This window comes from Podarcis bocagei (genome assembly GCF_964188305.1).
Source record: "Podarcis bocagei genome assembly, chromosome: 7".
In the NCBI taxonomy this organism is placed as follows: domain Eukaryota; kingdom Metazoa; phylum Chordata; class Lepidosauria; order Squamata; family Lacertidae; genus Podarcis; species Podarcis bocagei.
Genome location: NC_138132.1, coordinates 13,549,276 through 13,567,958, shown reverse-complemented (window position 1 = coordinate 13,567,958; position 18,683 = coordinate 13,549,276). Strand labels below are relative to the sequence as shown.

Below are 18,683 nucleotides of genomic sequence, written 5' to 3'. Positions count from 1 at the left end.
CAAAGGTTATCTGGTAATTAAGGTGCCTTGTCGAGATTAATGGCTACTTGTTTGCCATTTATAAATAGAAGAAAATATAGCTCTCTGTCTCCCATAAAAGGTAATAGGAAATGGGTGTATCTTTTATGATTGGTTCTAGCAAACAGCCAATAGGAATTTCAACCAGGCTGATTGGACAGAGGCAGCCAAAGGAGGAGCAAGGGGGCTGGGCTGAGGGAATATAGGTGCTGGCCATAATGGCAGGAGGCAGGCCAGAGCTTGGTAACCATATACCACTGTGCCTCTCATTTACTTGTCTGACAAATAAATAATTATTTTAATTTCTCTATTGCTGCGTTGAATATTTCATTCCAGCTAAGCGTTAACCACAAGCAGGGTGCTACAATATCTTAAAAACTTTTAATAAATATCTTTTAAAAAGAGAGAGACTAGGGATTTGGAAGGTTGCCAGGGTAACTATCCATTGAACAAGGCTGACTGAAGGAAGAAGGAGGAAGAAGAATTGAGAACCTCTATGGGCAGGCTGCTAGAAGTCCACCCACCCTGCTGTGGGGTACAATCCCCTCTTAAAAGGCCCATGCTTCACCTGAAGGTCTAAATAGGCGAATAAACCATATTTCTTAAAGCCACAACATTCTCTGATACGTCTCAGTTCTCCAAAGGAGCACAAACCTTGTGTGAGTGTCTGGAACGCCCTGGGCTCTTGCCACCCAACTTTTGTAACCATACCCATTTCTTCCCTCTGCAAAGACTGCCATTCCCCACCATCCCCACCACCACCAAAGACCCTTTATTTGGTGAATTCTTCATGTGCCCCCTCCATGAGAGGTCCAGAGGGCTTCAACATGAGAAAAAGAGCTTATTCTTTATTTGACAAATACAGACACAGAACACAGTTTTATTTGCCATACCATTTTATTGTGATCATGATCAAGAGAAGTTTTAACCATACGCTATGATATCATGAGGATGAGTCCCCAAGCCCCACTTTTCTACTTTAGCTTATCTATCCCTGCACCCCATTCACCCTACACTAAATGCCAAATAGGGGACTCTCAGTCCTGTGAACCCCACTTTCTCTGCACTCCCAATATCAGGCAAGCAACTTCCTCCCCCAATGCAGCTGCAAATCATGGATGTCAAAGGGGAAGACTTTGCTATCTTCTAATTGCTCATCAAGGTTGGTCTTATTTGGTGGTGTTTTGGTGGTGCTTTAGGATCACAGCATTGTGATTGCTTGATATTGCGAAAAAAGTCATCATCCGTTGATGTCCTTGCCAGATTGCAAAAATCCCGTGTTGCACAGCCTTTGAACACCTTATCAGAATGATTACTGCCATCTAATAAAGAGAAAAAAGCATAGTCATAGAAATCATTGGGTAGTACCAGAGTCACAGGGTGCAGAAGACAGAGAATGTGAACATTTTAATCATTATAAACTGTATTGTACATATAGAACAATATGCATCCTAATATCACACTGATGTTTAAATCCAGAAAAAGAACTTTGTTATTATGTAGCAGGGCCCCAACCCATATGGAAAATCCATGGCTGCTTTAAGGTTGTCCGTTTTTTTAAGGTTCATTAAAATGTGCTCTCTCTATATATATTTATATATATGTAATTCAACAAACAGATTATTTGTTTCTTTCTCATACACACATACACACCAGAGACAGAAGCACACAGTCTCATCCATATAGTTAAAGAAGGTAGAGGACCCCTGGATGGCAAAGTCCAGTCAAAGACGACTATGGGGTTGCGGCGCTAACCTCACTGTCAGGCTGAGGGAGCCGGCATTTGTCCACAGTTTTCTGGGTCACGTGGCCAGCATGACTAAGCTGCTTCTGGCAAAACAAGACACTATGACGGAAGCCAGAGCACATGGAAACACCATTTAGCTTTCTGTCACAGTGGTACCTATTTATCTACTTGCACTGACGTGCTTTCAAACTGCTAGGTTGGCAGAAGCGGGGACAGAGCAAAGGGAGCTCACCCCGTCACAGAGATTCAAACTACCGACCTTCCAATCAGCAAGCCCAAGAGGCTCAGTGGTTTAGACCACAGCGTCACCACAGCGTTATATGCAAAGCAAAGGCTACTGGAATGCTAATATTTTGGGGGGAAAGAAAACTCGCCTCCCCATACACATCCTATGTATTTTCTGGCAGGAAGCCACAGACTGAATGAGAGAGCAACCCACCCACACACCCTAGTAAACTGTGTCCACCTCCCACCTCTGACTCAGTGGTTAAACACAGTACTTACAGTTAGCCATCACAAACTCTATGCACAGATTCTCTTCACCTCTACACCTGACGGTCTCTGAGTCTTGACAATCTTCAAAGCTGGAAGCAGAGCAGCCTGGGCACTCCAGACCATTGTAGAATATATCCATCACTGCCAAAAGCAAGCGTTAGAGTCAACACATGAATCCAGACCAGATGTCTTTATTATAATTCCTAGGCTTCAGTTGTCTAATCCTATGAGACACGTGCACAGTTTCCAACGCATTCTGCTTCTGGAATCAGTCGTCCATACAATGCAGTTGAAGTGTCTGGCAACAAGCTTATGAAGAAAAGGGAGCAATTTTAGTTGCTGCTGTCTTGAGATAGACTGGAGAGACTCTATCCACACTATGGGTGAATTTCTCTCTTGAGGGGAGAGGTGGATTTACTGCAGGAGGTGACAAAGAAACATCTTGGCATCAACATCTTGGCAAGATTCTTGCCAGCAGCCAGATTGCTGGACCTCACCTGCCTTGATGGTGTGTTTGAGGAAGGGGAGAGATAAGTTGAGCAGGTGGCAGACTGTCCAGCCAGCCCTTAAAGGATGACCCTGAAGGGGTGACACGACTTGGATCACAAACACCACCACACACAAACACACTTTGGCATTTTCTCTTTTGGGCACCATTAGGGGCAGCATCCCCTGAATGTGTTCAATAAGTGGTCAAAGGAGTGGGAAGTTGAGATTTCCCAGGTTGCAAGGCTAGGTGAGAAAAGGAAAGCTCCCAGAAGAGAACTGAGGATGGTCTGTCATTTGGGGAGAGAGCTTAAGAGCTACTTTTGTACAGAGAGAAATATATTGTTTTCTCATTTTATATTTTTCTATTTTGAACCTCCCTGGGATGGAGGGCAATATACAGATTAAATAAACAAGGAACAAATAATATGCTCTTTGTTTACTGTTTTGGGACTTCAAGTATGAATATTTTTTCCCCTCTCTCCCCCCTCTTTCATATTGTTGATAAACAAGTGTTATTATTAATAGTTGCATCTGAGATGAATAGATAATATTTTTTTCTTTTTTTGATTGGGATGAGTTGTGGAGATTATTACTGGACTGTCAAAGTGAATAAGCTGAAATGGATGCTCTTTATGTGTTATATATTATGTACTATATCCCATGATGTATTGTTACACGTGACTTAATACTATGATTATATTCATTATATTATGAATATAATGTTATGTAGGTATACAGTGGTACCTCGGGTTACAAACACCTCGGGTTTAAAACACTTCAGGTTACCGACTCTGCTAACCCAGAAGTAGTACCTCGGTTTAAGAACTTTGCCTGAGGATGAGAACAGAAATCGTGCATTGGCGGAGAGAGGCCCCATTAGCTAAAGTGGTACCTCAGGTTAAGAACAGTTTCAGGTTAAGAATGGACCTCCAGAAAGAATTAAGTTCGTAACCAGAGGTACCACTATAGTATGTTGTTTACTTTGTTACTGTATTGTAAACTGACCTGTGACCTATTGATGAGGGGCTGTATATAAATTTCTCAAATAAATAAATTTTGTTTTCATGTTGTATTTATTATATTTATATACCACTCAATACATAAAACAGTCCCTAAGTGGTATACAAAATCTCAATCTCTCTCTCTCTCTCTCTCTCTCTCTCTCTCTCTCTCTCTCTCTCTCTGTGTGTGTGTGTGTGTGTGTGTGTATGTGTGTGTTTTTAAGAGATCCCTGGGAAGCTAAGTCCAGCCGAATTTGCACAAAAACACTGTTTACTTTTCCATCCCAGCCAGTGGCGTAGCGTGGGGGGTGCCAGGGGGGCCGGCCGCACCGGGAGCAACATGGGCGGGGCGCTCGCTCGCACTAGCAGCTCTCTGCCCCTACTAAAATCCACGGGTTAGGGAGCCCGCGCTCGCTCGGCTTGGCAAGGAGGTCGCGGAAGGGGGAGAGCGAAGCCTTCTGCCGTGGGCAAAAAAAGGAGAGGAAGCCGGGCGGGCGGGCGGGCGGGCTGGCTGGCTGGCGGGGGTCTGGCTGCGCCTGCTGCTGCCGTTGACGCTGCTGCCGGGCTTTGACAGCTTGGCGAAGCGGAGGGAGAGGAGCTTTATGGTAATTGCGGCTCTCTCTCCACTGGCCGCCTGGGTAGTGAGCCGAGCCGAGCAGGCAGTCTGGCGAGGGGGCGGGAAGAGACTTTTCCACCTCGCCTGGTCAAAAAGGAGAGCGGAGTCTCCTCAGGGCGCCCTCAGGCAGGGCAGGGCAAGGCAAGCAGAGCGAGGAGGAGAGAGAGGGGAAGGGGGGGGAAGCAGCCAGGAAACGCTGCGGTGTGGAGGAGGAATCAATTAAGGAGAGAAAGCGAAAAGCCTTGGAGAAAGGGGAAAAAGGAAAGAAAAGAGGCAGCTCCAGGAGAGCGCGCGGGGGGAAGAGAAGCCTCGCTGCTGCTGCTTGGGAGAGTAAATTGCTGTACTTGCCTTGCCCCGGGTTAGGGGGTGCAAATTAATTGCCTTGCCCCGGGTTAGGGGGCACAAATTACTTGCCTTGCCCCGGGTGCTGATAACCCACGCTACGCCGCTGATCTCAGCGGTACCTATTTATCTACTTTCATTGGTGTGCTTTCTAACTGCTAGGTTAGCAAGAGCTGGGATAAAGCAACAGGAGCTGATCCCATCACAGGGATTTGAACTGTTGACCTTACGATTGGCAAGCCCAAGAGGCTCAGTGGTTTAGACCACAGCACCATCTGTATCACTCCATATATATATATATGTGTGTGTGTGTGTGTGTGTGTGTGTGTGTGTGTGTGTGTATATGAAACTGAGTAACCACAATAAAATAAAATGCCGTTTTCAATATAACTACAATACATTGCAATAATATTTTTTTTTAAAAAAAGAGCAACACATTTTGAAATATCTTTTGAGTCAGGGATCCCTTCTTTCATGGACTAAACACTACACACCACAGTCAAATCCTGCCTTACATCTGCACAAATGATAATATTTAATATGACTCATCCCAGTCTGTTCAGCTAATACATACAAAACACATCATGCACCCAGTCACTCCAGTATCTCTATCTCAATCAGTCACCAACCACTAACCCCACTCACTCCTTCCCCTCAGGAAAAAAAAGTATGGATGACAGCTAATGGATTGAGGCTGAATGTCAACAAGATAGAAGTGCTGTTTCTGGGGGACAGAGGGTGGGCATGGGGGGGGGGCTTCCTGATCCTAAATGGAGTAACTATGCCCCTGAAGGACCAGGTGCACAGCCTGGGAGTTATTCTGGACTTACAGCTGTCCATGGAGGAACAAGTTAATCCTGTGTTCAGGGCAGCTATTTACCAGTTCCTTCTGGTACACAAGCTGAGACCCTACTTGCCTGTGCACTGTCCTGCCAGAGGGGTGCATGTTCTGTTATCTCCCACTTGGACTACGGCAGCACACTCTATGTGAGGCTGCCAGATTGGTGACTGGGAGCAGCCGCCAGAACCACATAACACTGGCTCCCAGTACCTTTCTGGGCATAATTCAAAGTCTTGGTGCTGGCCTTTAAAGCTATAAACAGCCACAATCCAGTATACCTGAAGAAGCATCTCTACCTCCATCATTCAGCCTGGACACTGAGGTTCAGTTCCAAGGGCTTTCTGGTGGCTCCTTCGCTGCAATAAGTGAGGTTGCGGGGTAGTAGGCAGAGGGGCCTTCTTGGTAGTGGCCCTCCAGCTGTTTTGGGACTACAACTCTCATCATCCCTAGCTAACAGGACCAGTGGTCAGGGATGATGGGAGTTGTAGTCACAAAATAGCTGGAGGGCCAAGTTTGGCCATGCCTGGGCCATTAGTACCAACAGATGCTTCCCCTCACTTCCTTCTTAGATTGGCCCAACAGGGTAACGCTCAGGGTCAGCACGGCTATCAGGGAACAAGAAGGACATGCGTTCTTATCTCTCTCTCTAATCCCCCAATTTATCCAGGTGTCAGAGCTGCTTCCAGATCCTAGCTCACAGAGGATCACGCTAGCCAGCGGTCACTTGTAAAAGTCTTTATTGAGTAACAGTTTCCATTCTCAAGCTGCTGCGCGCAGCTCTACGTCTTAAGGGTTAGACCGGCGAAGCTCCATCTGAGTCTCCGCCCCCTGTGCACCAGCTTACTAACCTAGCCTTACTCCACCTTTTCCGCCTGACCATTCTTCTCTGGGTCCCTCTGCCCCCCGTGGTCTCTTCCTTCCGGGATTCTTCTGGCGCTGACCCCCCGGACCCTCCTGTCTCCTTGCGCCGGGCTTTAGGACCTGGCTCCCTTTCCGGGCTGCTTACTGTGCCACCTTCCTGTGCATTTGAACTTGGCGTGCGCGCCCAACCTTCCACTTTCCGCCTGACCGTTTCTTCGCTCCCCGATGGAGGTGTGGCCACTCCTGACTCGTGCCCTCCCTCCTGTTGCGAGCTGCCAGCGCTTGATACCTGGCGCCCTTCCTCTCCCCTGCTCTCTGTTGGTGACGCTGGTCCCGATTTCCAACTGCTCCCCTCTGAGCCCCCTCTGGACCCTTCTTCCTGGGGTGTCCCCCTAGGCTCCCCCCTTGCCCTGGCCACTGGTGCTCCTTTCTGTGAATCTTCTGATTCACTGGAAAGACTCGGAGATCTCGGGTCGTCGTCATCACTCATCTTTTCTTCTGCCTCCTCCCCCTCGCTCTCTGTTTCCTCCCTTGCCCTTGCCTCTGCTCCTGAACCCCTGACATCCATCCCCCCTCGAAGCCCCCCCTTCCCCCCTCCCCTCCTTCCGGTGCGGGAGCTGGGTGCTGCCGTGTCAGGGGGACGAATGTCGGATACAATTCGCTTCCCGTGGCGGGCCTCCACCTGAAGGCTTCCGGTTCTTCCTCCCTGCTCTCGTCTACAACGGTCACCTCCGCTTCCATCTCTGTGCCACCGTGCTCGAAACCCGGGTCGTCCCCGAATACGTCCATGTCCGTCTCTCCCTCGTTTCCTTCTGGGGACGTTGCTCGTCCTGGACCCTCCAGCCACTTCCTGCGCCACTGCTCCTCTGGTCTATCGTCCCACCAATACGAGGGTTCTGAGGCAGATCCCGAGGGTGACCCCTCCAGGGAACGGGCGTCTCGTGTCGGTTCCTCATCCGAGTCGAACCCCTGGAAAGTGCTGGTTGAAAGCGTGGGCGTGAAAAGCCAGTCGTCGAAAAAGTCTGCTGGCATGGGTCTATGTGGGAAGAGGGCATGAAACTCGTCTTTGAGCAGAGGTTCCTCTAAAGCGTAGCCCGGCACCCAGCTGTTGGCACTGGCCGGGGTGCCCTCCTTGGCGAGAAGGTATTCTACTCCCTCTTCCCCCCATCTGGAGTCCAAAATCTCTGTGACTTCGTTGATGGGCTCCTCCTGTGCCACTCCACCTTGCTCGGTTCCCTCTCGGAGCGGACTCGGTGCCGTTCCTGGTTCCTGAAATCTGTGAGGTGCCTTGTAGGGAGTGAGCACCGATCTGTGGAACACCGGATGCATCCTGGAGCCCTCCGGAAGCGCCAGCCTGAAAGCCACCGGGTTGACCTGCTCTTCGACTTGGTAGGGCCCCAGTTGTTTATGCCCTAGTTTCTTCTTCGCTAACGACCTGGCCGGCACTGCGTAGGCTGCTAACCAGACCCAGTCTCCCACATGGATCTCTTCGCCAACCCTCCTGTGTCTGTCCGCTTGTACCTTGTATGCGTGTTTAGCCAGCTCCAGGTGCTGTCGAAGCTGATCGTGGACCTCCTGCAACTCCGACGCGAACGCATCCGCTGTCTGCGGCTCCCTCTCCCCCATTCTTTCCAGTCCCGGGAAAGTTCTGGGGTGCCGTCCGTTGTTGGCGAAGAACGGCGTCACCGCCGTGGACACGTGCTTCGTGTTGTTGTAGGCGAACTCGGCGAGAGGCAGGTAATCCACCCACGTCGCAGGCTGTTGATTAGCATAACATCTCAGGTACTGCTGCATGATGGCATTGACCCGCTCCGCTTGCCCGTTGGTCTGCGGGTGTCTAGCCGAAGCCAGGTTGATCTTGACGTTCAGGAAGCCCATCAGCTTCTGCCAGAAGTTCGAGATGAACTGCCGCCCCCGGTCGGACAGTATGGACCGCGGCAGACCGTGAACCTTGAACACGTGATCTATGAACAGTTTGGCGGTTTGTTCCGCCGTGGCCACCTTCGCACACGGGATGAAATGTGCCATCTTGGAGAACAAGTCCACCACCACCAGCACTGCCGTCTTGCCCCTCGAGCTGGGCAGATCTGTGACAAAGTCCAGGGCCACTCTCTCCCACGGTTCGAACGGGGTTTGCAGCGGTTCCAGCAGTCCCGCCGGCGGTCTGTGTACTGGTTTGGCCCTCTGGCAGGTGTCGCAGCTCGCCACGTAGTCCGCGACTTCCCCTCTCATTCTGGGCCACCAGAAGTCCCTGGCGACTAATTCCATCGTCTTCTCCGTGCCAAAGTGCCCAGCAGTGGGTGCGTCGTGCAGCTGCTGCAGTACCTTGGCGCGAAGATCGTCCCCCGGCACGTAGATGGCCCCTTTACGGAGGAGTAATCCATCGCGAACTTGGAACTCGCCGGTCGCCGCCGTGCCCCTTTGCGCCTCTGCCATCTTGGCTCGCGCAAAGGTGTCGTCCTGCAACGCTCTCCTCACTGCATGCAGGTCAACTGTAGCCGAAGCGCACGCCCACACCGTCGGTGCGAAGATGTGCATGGCAGCCGCTGGCGTCGCCTCCTCCAGATACTGTGGTTTACGGGATAGGGCATCCGCCATGACGTTGGTGTCCCCCGGGACATACTCTATTCGGAAGTCGAAGTTTGCAAAGAATTCGGCCCAACGTATCTGCCTCTGGTTCAGGAACTGCGCCGTGCGCCAGTGCTCCAGATTCTTGTGGTCCGTGCAGACCTGCACCGTGTGCTTGGCGCCGATCAGGAAGTGCCTCCACGCCTTGAATGCTGCATGAATGGCAAGCAACTCCCTGTCCCAGATGGTGTAGTTCTGTTCAGACTTGCTGAGCTTCCTGGAGTAAAACGCTCCCGGCCGCCAAACCCCCTGCGGGTCTTGCTGCAACAGGACTGCTCCCACGGCTCTGTCTGATGCGTCCGTCTCCACCCTCATTGGCCTGCTGGGGTTGACATGCTACAGCTGCTCTTCCGACGCGAAGAGACGCTTGAGTGCCTGAAAGGACTGCTCCGCCTGTTCCGTCCAGATGAACTTCTTTTTCTTGGAACTGAGCGTGTCCGTGATGGCCGCTGTCTGCATAGCGAACCCCTTGATAAACTTGCAATAGAAGTTCGCAAAGCCAACAAACCGCTGGACCTCCTTCCGGTTGCGCGGGCTCTTCCAGTCCAACACTGCACGAACCTTGGCGCTGTCCATGGCGAGCCCCTTGTCTGACAACCTGTAGCCCAGGAAATCTACCTCCGTCACGTCGAACTGGCACTTTTCCAGCTTGGCGTAAAGCCTATGCTGCTGTAGTCTGCTCAGTACTTCATTGACGTGTCTGTCGTGATCCTGCTGCGATTCAGAAAATATCAGGATGTCATCCAAGAAGCAGACACACGTCTTGTAGAGGAGCCCCGCCAGCACGTGATGCATGAAAGCTTGAAAGCAGTGGGAGCCATTTTGCAATCCAAAAGGCATAACTCTGTATTCGTAGGTGCCCAGGGGCGTGAACATGGCTGTCTTCCACTCATCACCCTCCCGCATGCGAATGAGGTTGTACGCCCCACGCAGGTCCAACTTGGTGAACACGCGGCCCTTGCGTACCGTCGCGAGGAGGTCGTCGATCCTGGGCATGGGGAAGTCCGATGGCTTGGTCACACTGTTCAAGATCCGGTAGTCCACTACAAGTCTTTTTTGGGGCGTGTCCTTCTTCTTAACAAAGAATACAGGACTGCCTCCCACTGCCTTGGACTCTCGGATGAAACCGCGCTCCAAATTATGATCTATGAACTCTTTGAGTTCCTGTAGTTCGTCCTCAGACATGGAATACAGCTTCCCTTTGGGCAGCGCCGCCCCTGGCAGTAGGTCAATCTTGCAGTCATATGATCTGTGGGGGGGTAGCTTGTCCGCCTCCTTCTCGCAGAAGACCTCTAAAAATCCCGCGTATTTGTGGGGGATTGCTTGCAGCGTCCCCAGCTGCAGCTGCGCTTCCTCCTCCTCTCCCTCCTGCCGGGGCAGAATGCAGTGTTCAGCGCAGTATGATGAGCCAAAGACTAGCTGCCGCTGGTACCAAGCCAACGTCGGACTGTGTCTGTCCAGCCAACTCATGCCCAAGACAATAGGCGTGTCCGACAGTCTGGTGACATTAAAACTGATGATTTCCCTGTGATTTCCAAGTCGCATCACCATTGGTGGCGTTTGCTTCACCACCTGCCCCCCTAGCAGCTCCCTGCCATCCACCGTGACGACCTGCAGGGGCAGCGTGGCAGGCAGCAGCTGTATAGCGTGTTTATCGACAAAGTCCTGCCCTATAAAGTCCGCATTGCTTCCTGAGTCAACGGTGATTGGCACGTCTAGAGTGAGGCCATTGGGTAGCTGAAGCGATGCAGTGAGCTGCACTACTGGTTTGGGCGGGAGGGGGTCTGTGGGTTGCAAAATCTCTGGGGACTGCTTCACTGACTCGTCTGGCTGGGCCCCAGTGCCTCTGTCTCCAGCCAGACTCCGTCGTTTCCCTGCTGTGCGTCTCCGTGCTGAGTAGCTGCAGTCACCGTCGCAGAGGCTGCATTGAGCTTGTGGATCCTCTGGGGACACTCTTTCGCCATGTGCTGCGGACTTTCGCAGATGTAACACTTCCTGTTCCCTCTAGGAGGTTTCGCTTTGACTGCTCCCGGTGCTGTGGCTCTGGTTGCTGACTGAGCCCTGGCACCGCCAACCTCCATCGGTTCCGCTCCCCCTCCTGGCGGAGGCGTGGGTTGCGCACGCGCAGCTTCCCTGGGAACGAAGGAGAACCCTCTCGCTGGTTCGTGCCCTCCACGTCCTTCGTCCCTGCTCCATGGACGTTCCTCCAGCCGCACTCCCACCGCCAGCGCCCTCTGAACGACCTCCTGTGTGGTCCGGGGTCTCTCCCCCCTTGCAATTTCGTCTTTAACCGCACTGTTCAATCCTTCCCAAAATAGGTCTCTGACTGGAGCTGAATCTCTGTCCCATTCCAAGGCACTGACCAATGCAAAAAAGCGGGCATGGTACTGTCTTACGCTGGCCCTCCCTTGCTTCAGCCCATGTACCTCCTTCCGGGCAAGATCCACGTCTATGCTAGATAAAAAGCAGCCATCCATCGCTTTAATAAAGGCATCCGCGGTTTGGAGCGCCGGATCCTTATCTCTCCACAAATTGCGCAGCCATGCTTTAGCCTCTCCATGCAAATGGGACATGATAAATCCCACCTTCTCTTGCTCATCTCTAAAGTCTTTGTCCAGCAGTTGCAGTGCACACTGTACATCTGCTCTAAAGTTGGGGTACTGTTGTAAATTCCCATCAAAGTGAGAGACTAGACCGCCTGTTCTTCTCCCCAACCCAATCCCCTCCGGTTTGGGTGTCAGTTGCCCTTGCTTCGTAAGCACTTCCAACCTGACCTGGAGATCCCTGTAGGCGGCAGCTGCGTCCTCCTCTCTCTTCCTGGATGCAAGTATCTCGGCATTCAGTCGTGTCACTGCTTCTCTGAGTTCTCCTATCTGCTGTTCGGCCGTCATATTGTCTGCCGTTCGTGAGCTGAGTCGTAGGCACCCGCCTTCTCTCCTGTCCGCGAGGCTGTAGATGCCCACAAGGGGAGACGGAGCTTACTGTCAGAGCTGCTTCCAGATCCTAGCTCACAGAGGATCACGCTAGCCAGCGGTCACTTGTAAAAGTCTTTATTGAGTAACAGTTTCCATTCTCAAGCTGCTGCGCGCAGCTCTACGTCTTAAGGGTTAGACCGGCGAAGCTCCGTCTGAGTCTCCGCCCCCTGTGCACCAGCTTACTAACCTAGCCTTACTCCACCTTTTCCTCCTGACCGTTCTTCTCTGGGTCCCTCTGCCCCCCGTGGTCTCTTCCTTCCGGGATTCTTCTGACGCTGACCCCCCGGACCCTCCTGTCTCCTTGCGCCGGGCTTTAGGACCTGGCTCCCTTTCCGGGCTGCTTACTGCGCCACCTTCCTGTGCATTTGAACTTGGCGCGCGCGCCCAACCTTCCACTTTCCGCCTGACCGTTTCTTCGCTCCCCGATGGAGGTGTGGCCACTCCTGACTCGTGCCCTCCCTCCTGTTGCGAGCTGCCAGCGCTTGATACCTGGCGCCCTTCCTCTCCCCTGCTCTCTGTTGGTGACGCTGGTCCCGATTTCCAACTGCTCCCCTCTGAGCCCCCTCTGGACCCTTCTTCCTGGGGTGTCCCCCTAGGATCCCCCCTTGCCCTGGCCACTGGTGCTCCTTTCTGTGAATCTTCTGATTCACTGGAAAGACTCGGAGATCTCGGGTCGTCGTCATCACTCATCTTTTCTTCTGCCTCCTCCCCCTCGCTCTCTGCTTCCTCCCTTGCCCTTGCCTCTGCTCCTGAACCCCTGACACCAGGTTTTTCTATTCACATCCTTAGGGGCCATCTGAAGCTCTGGGCTAATCAGTTGTTGACACAGGCTGCCTGTTTTCAAGAAACATATGGTGAGGCTGATTCTAACCACCTCCCATGCAAACTAGGAAAAATAATCTTGGCCTAGATCAGTATTTTTAGTTTATTCTATGGGTACCCAAGGATGAAACCTGAAACCAGAATGATGTTCTTTCTCAGGGGTAAAGGCAAAGGAAAGGGACCCTTGACCATTAGGTCCAGTCGCGAACAACTTTGGGGTTGTGGCGCTCATCTAGCTTTACAGGCCGAGGGAACAGGCATTTGTCCGCTTCCACAGACAGTTTTTCTGGGTCATGTGGCCAGCATGACTAAGCCGCTTCTGGGGAAGATTCAAAAGCCTGCAGATATTTACCTGGCATGCTTTGGTTATTGCAGTAATTACCCTGACAGCAGTGGGCTGTACGGTAGAAAGAAGCATCATTTACTGTAGTAAAGCTGTAATTCCCTGAGGTGCAATTTGTAGTGCATCCCCATAGATATCTGTCTTCTATATCATCACCTGTGAGAGAGACAAAGAAAGAAATAGGTACAATTCAAAACCAAAATTTTTCAAATCAACCCCCTAATAATTGAAATTTATATGATGCTTCCTAATATACGTATTGATGCAACAATGCAAAGTGTGTGTGTGTAGTTTCTCTGGTTATGTTCGAAACAAGAGGATGAACAAGCCAGTAGTAGGACCATAGTAGCCATAGTAGCAAACTATGGCAAGTTCTTAAAGAAATGGGAGTGCCTGGTCACATCATCTGTCTCCTGAGAAATCTCTATGTGGGACAAGAAGCTACAGTTAGAACTGGATATGAAACAACTGATTGGTTGAAAATTGGGAAAGGAGTACGGCAAGGCTGTATATTGTCTCCCTGCCTATTCAACTTATATGCAGAATTCATCATGCGAAAGGCTGGGCCGGATGAATCCCAAGCCGGAATTAAGATTGCCAGAAGAAATATCAACAACCTAAGATATGCAGATGACACAACTGTGATAGCAGAAAATGAGGAAGAATTAAAGAACCTTTTATTGAGGGTGAAAGAGGAGAATGCAAAATATGGTCTGAAGCTCAACATCAAAAAAATGAAGATCATGGCCACTGGTCCCATCACCTCCTGGCAAATAAAAGGGGAAGAAATGGAGGCAGTGAGAGATTTTACTTTCTTGGGCTCCCTGATTACTGCAGATGGTGACAGCAGTCACGAAATTAAAAGACGCCTGCTCCTTGGGAGAAAGGCGATGGCAAACCTAGACAGCATCTTAAAAAGCAGAGACATCACCTTGCCAACAAAGGTCCGTATAGTTAAAGCCATGGTTTTCCCAGTAGTGATGTATGGAAGTGAGAGCTGGGCCATAAAGAAGGCTGATTGCCGAAGAATTGGGGCTTATGAATTATGGTGCTGGAGGAGACTCTTGAGAGTCCCATGGACTGCAAGAAGATCAAACGCATCCATTCTTAAGGAAATTAGCCCTGAGTGCTCACTTGAAGGACAGATCCTGAACCTGAGGCTCCAATACTTTGGCCACCTCATGAGAAGAGAAGACTCCCTGGAAAAGACCCTGATGTTGGGAAAGATGGAGGGCACAAGGAGAAGGGGACGATAGAGGACGAGATGGTTGGATAGTGTTCTCGAAGCTACCAACATGAGTTTGACCAAACTGTGGGAGGCAGTGGAAGACAGGAGTGCATTGGGGTCCATGACCATGACCATGGGGTCACGAAGAGTCGGACACGACTAAACGACTAAACAACAACAACAACAACAGTCATAGGGGGAAAGGTTTGGGGACCCTGTGGCTACGGACTCACTAGCCCAAATTTCAAACTATGGCATGACAGAGTTAATTCATTCAAATAATGATGCCCCAGAAACTTTACAATCCTGTTTTATGGTTACACTACAATATTATTTGTTGTTACAGCATTGTTAGAATATTTATTGCGGAGATACAGAAAAGAAAGTTGGTCTGGCCTTTCTCTATAATGTTCTTACTTCCTGAAGAGCCCCAGCAGGTTGAATTATTTCCTGTTCTTTCCTTTTCCCTCTACTCTTTTCATGCCCTTGATCTCGCCTCAGTCTGGCTCTCAAAAATTAAAAATGTTTTGCAAGTAATAATAATAATAATAATAAATTTTATTTATATCCCGCCCTCCCCAGCCGAAGCCGGGCTCAGGGCGGCTAACAACAATCGAATAATCAGTCAAATAATCACACAACCTAAAAATATTTCATTATAAAAATTAATTAAATCAAATTGATGGCAACCAATTAAGCAAAATTCTGAGCAGGTTGCCAGAGGAGGGAGTCAGGCTGCGCCCTGACCAAAAGCCTGGCGGAACAACTCTGTCTTGCAGGCCCTGCGGAAAGATGTCAGGTCCCGCAGGGCCCTAGTCTCTTGTGACAGAGCATTCCACCAGTTTGGAGCCGCAGCCGAGAAGGCCCTGGCTCTAGTTGAGGCCAGCCTAACCTCTCTGAGGCCTGGGACCTTGAGGATGTTATTATTTGCAGACCGTAGGTTTCTCTGTGGGGCATACCAGGAGAGGCGGTCCCGTAGGTACGAGGGTCCTAGGCCGTATAGGGCTTTAAAGGTTAAAACCAGCACCTTAAACCTGATCCTGTACTCCACCGGGAGCCAGTGCAGCTGGTATAATACCGGATGAATGTGCTCTCGCAGCGAAGACCCCATAAGGAGTCTCGCCGCGGCATTCTGCACCCGCTGGAGTTTCTGGGTCAGTCTCAAGGGCAGCCCCACGTAGAGCGAGTTACAATAATCCAGTCTGGAGGTGACCGTCGCATGGATCACAGTGGCTAGGTCAGGACGAGAGAGATAAGGGGCCAACTGCTTAGCTTGGCGGAGATGAAAAAATGCCGCCTTTGTTATAGCTGTAATCTGCGCCTCCATAGAGAGGGAGGTAAAGTAAGCTTTTGTGGGGAAATAGACAGGCAGATAGATGATAGATGTTGGTTATTTTAAAAATAGATCCCTTGTGCCTTCAGTTGATGTTAGAGTGTACCTGTCAGAGTTTGAAGATGTGAGCTGTCACCATATTGCAGGCCTGCTTGGCAATATTGTTGATTTGTCTATGTTTTTAGAGGTTCTTGTTTTTGTCTGTAAGCTGCGATGAGTCTCGTCAGGGGGAAAGGTAGAGTGTAAATAAATATATTATTATTATTATAATAATAATAATTTTCAGCCTCTCCATGTAGACTTCTAAATGTTGTGGAATGTGACTTTAAAGAAGAAAGCATGAACAAGGAAATACAGGTGAGTTGCGGCATCACACACTATGCATAAAAGCTCTACACTGAAAAAAAGGCTATGTTTCTTGACATTTTGGCAAGAGCACACTCTGTGGTCATTTTGCATTCATACATGCACATCATCCCCAAATAATCCAGGGTCCACACATTCAGCTATGATTGGGCTAAAAGGTTTTACACTCACCTAATTCATTTTCAGTAAGATCAGAAAAGCACCTCTCCTCTCCATTAGGACAGACCTCTGAAACTCCCGTTCGATAGAAAAAAAAATTGTAACATAGATGCGACACATCTGGAAGGAAAGCATAGGAAACACTCATTGCCACGAGTTTCTCATTCCTTGAGAAATAGCATCTATGTACATTCACACAGAGAAATCTGACCTTGATCTCAGCTCTTGGATTCAAACCACTATTACCAGACATGAGGAATCTTACTTTTCTCAAGATCCACTTCCAGTGGTGGGGCAGAGGTTGCATGTGTCTATCTCTTTCACATACAAATATACACAGACACAGACAGATGCACAGCCTTATTCCCATTCACACACATTTCCCCGCACCTCAACACATGGCGATGAGAAGATTCAAACCTCCCTCTCACAATCCCAATGTTGTTCTCAGTTCTTGCCATCACCAATCATTTGAGCAGTGACTTTTAAGATGGGATTTCATAAGTCCTATCACACACTTCCATACACAGCCACATTATTGGTGCTGGTAAGTGTGCTACCAACAGCCCAACAAATAGCTGTTGGCTGGATGGGGAGGGCCTGAAGGTTATAGGAAGAAAGGTGCACCAGGAGAGACTACCACATCCACCTTCCTTCCCAAACACTGTCAATTACCAACACAGGGATGGCAGGTAGGCAACCTGTTACAGGTTGCATGAGGTCTTCATGAAAAGTGTATCAATCCCAAACAGGGTAGCCAGAACAGCACAGGAAGCACAACTGTTTACCTTGAAGTCATGCTGCACCTGAGATCCCTGTGTTTTATTCCACCCACTCCCCATTTCTCCATTTGGTGTCACCAATCACTGCTTCAGGAAGAAAAAATCTGAAAGAAACTGAGAGTCCCATTGTTGAGCTGACCTCAAGTAACAGACATACTCTGTACTAGAGTAACAGCCACCTTTACAAAATTTGCTACACCATCTGAATGTGAGGTTTGTATGAGGTGCATGTCCATAAAGCATGTTGGACACATTTGTGCCCCATTCTAAACTCCTAATACTCCACTCTTCTATTTACACTTGTTTTACTCTGAATGACAAGAAATAATGACTTACTGCCTTGTGGTTGAGTTCAGTTGTATGCAGTTTGGAGCAGTCCCTTTATTCCGTTGGATCACTGATTCCTTACTGCTGAAACTGAGTTGAGATCCTATGGGTCATTCACAAATCCTTGAGAATGACTCATAGTCTCCACTCTTTTCCAACCCTCAGAACCATGTTCTCTTGGCTCCTTTAATGCACTTCTAACCCATTATACTCAACTCAACTCATCTCCCAATCGAAAGAAAATAAACATAAAAGCAGACCTCCTTTCCAGACTTCAAAATGAGACCTGTAACTTACAACATGTATCTGAAGTTTACTGGTCTTCTCCCCTCTCCAAAATTTAGAGTCCAGATTCTCAGATCCTCCCATTCTTATTCATATTTTCAGCTCCTTTTCTCTTCCAAAAACCTATTTCAGTTTTCCCAATCTGACCGCCGCTAACAACCATCCCGATATGATTGAGAGCAGTCAGCTGAGAGCGGGGTGGGGATGCAGGGGGATGCATCCCCCTAAACATTTTGTGAATCTTAGTTTGTCCTCATTGAAGGGCAGTATTTCAAAACAGTGGTACCTCCGGTTACAAATGGGATCTGTTCCGGAGGCCCGGCCGTATCCCGAAAATTTCGTAACTGGAGGTGCCCTTCTGTGCATGCGTGCGGTGTGCAGAGCGCTTCTGTGCATGTGCACTGGGCAAAACCTTGAAGTATACACTTCCAGGTTGCTGCGTTCCCAACCCAGGGATTACGTTACCTGAAGGTAACGTAATCCGAGGGTCCACTGTATGAGTAGGAAAATGTGAGTACCCCTAAAAAAATCTTTTTAGAAAAAAAAGCACTGATTAAGAGAAACCTTCCTACTCACCAGAAGAAACTAGGCTGAAGAGAAAGCACATACTCAGGAAGGCCTTCATAATGCCAGAGCTATCAAAAGCCAAGGAGCACTTGAAACGAACCACCAGGCGACCTGTGGAAGAAGAAGCTGGCTTGGGAAAATTTATAGGCGAAGGAAAGGTGCCTGGGAGTTCCAGCAGAGAAGGAGTGGTAGGGTATTTTGGAAATACAGAGTACATACTGTTCCAGAAATTATGTTTTTCAAAATTGGAACACAAAGCTCCCTTTGGATGCAATCTGTTTTAGGACCTTTGTGGCAGCCAGTCAGATGTATTGTATTAATCTGTTTCTACTTTTCTTTTCTTTTCTTTTTTTAGTTTTATGCCTCTTTGTTGACCTCGGCCCCTTTAGGAGGAAGGGTGGGATATCAATTCAATAAACAGTAATAATAAATCAGATGTCAAGATTTTAACAGTTTCA

At 49.4% G+C, this 18,683-nt stretch overlaps 1 protein-coding gene and 1 long non-coding RNA gene across 2 annotated transcripts in view; both read right to left on the bottom strand.

Moving 5' to 3' along the window:
* The window catches only part of LOC308590567 (phospholipase A2 inhibitor NAI-like), a 177,357-nt gene that overhangs the window by 125,528 nt on the left and 33,146 nt on the right, over window positions 1-18,683 (bottom strand). The window lies entirely within an intron of this gene.
* On the bottom strand, window positions 989-13,275 carry LOC308590668. The gene is made up of 3 exons (XR_014009858.1): window positions 13,188-13,275; window positions 2,270-2,401; window positions 989-1,340 (listed from the first exon to the last, which is right to left on the bottom strand). It is a non-coding gene; the product is annotated as an uncharacterized lncRNA (long non-coding RNA).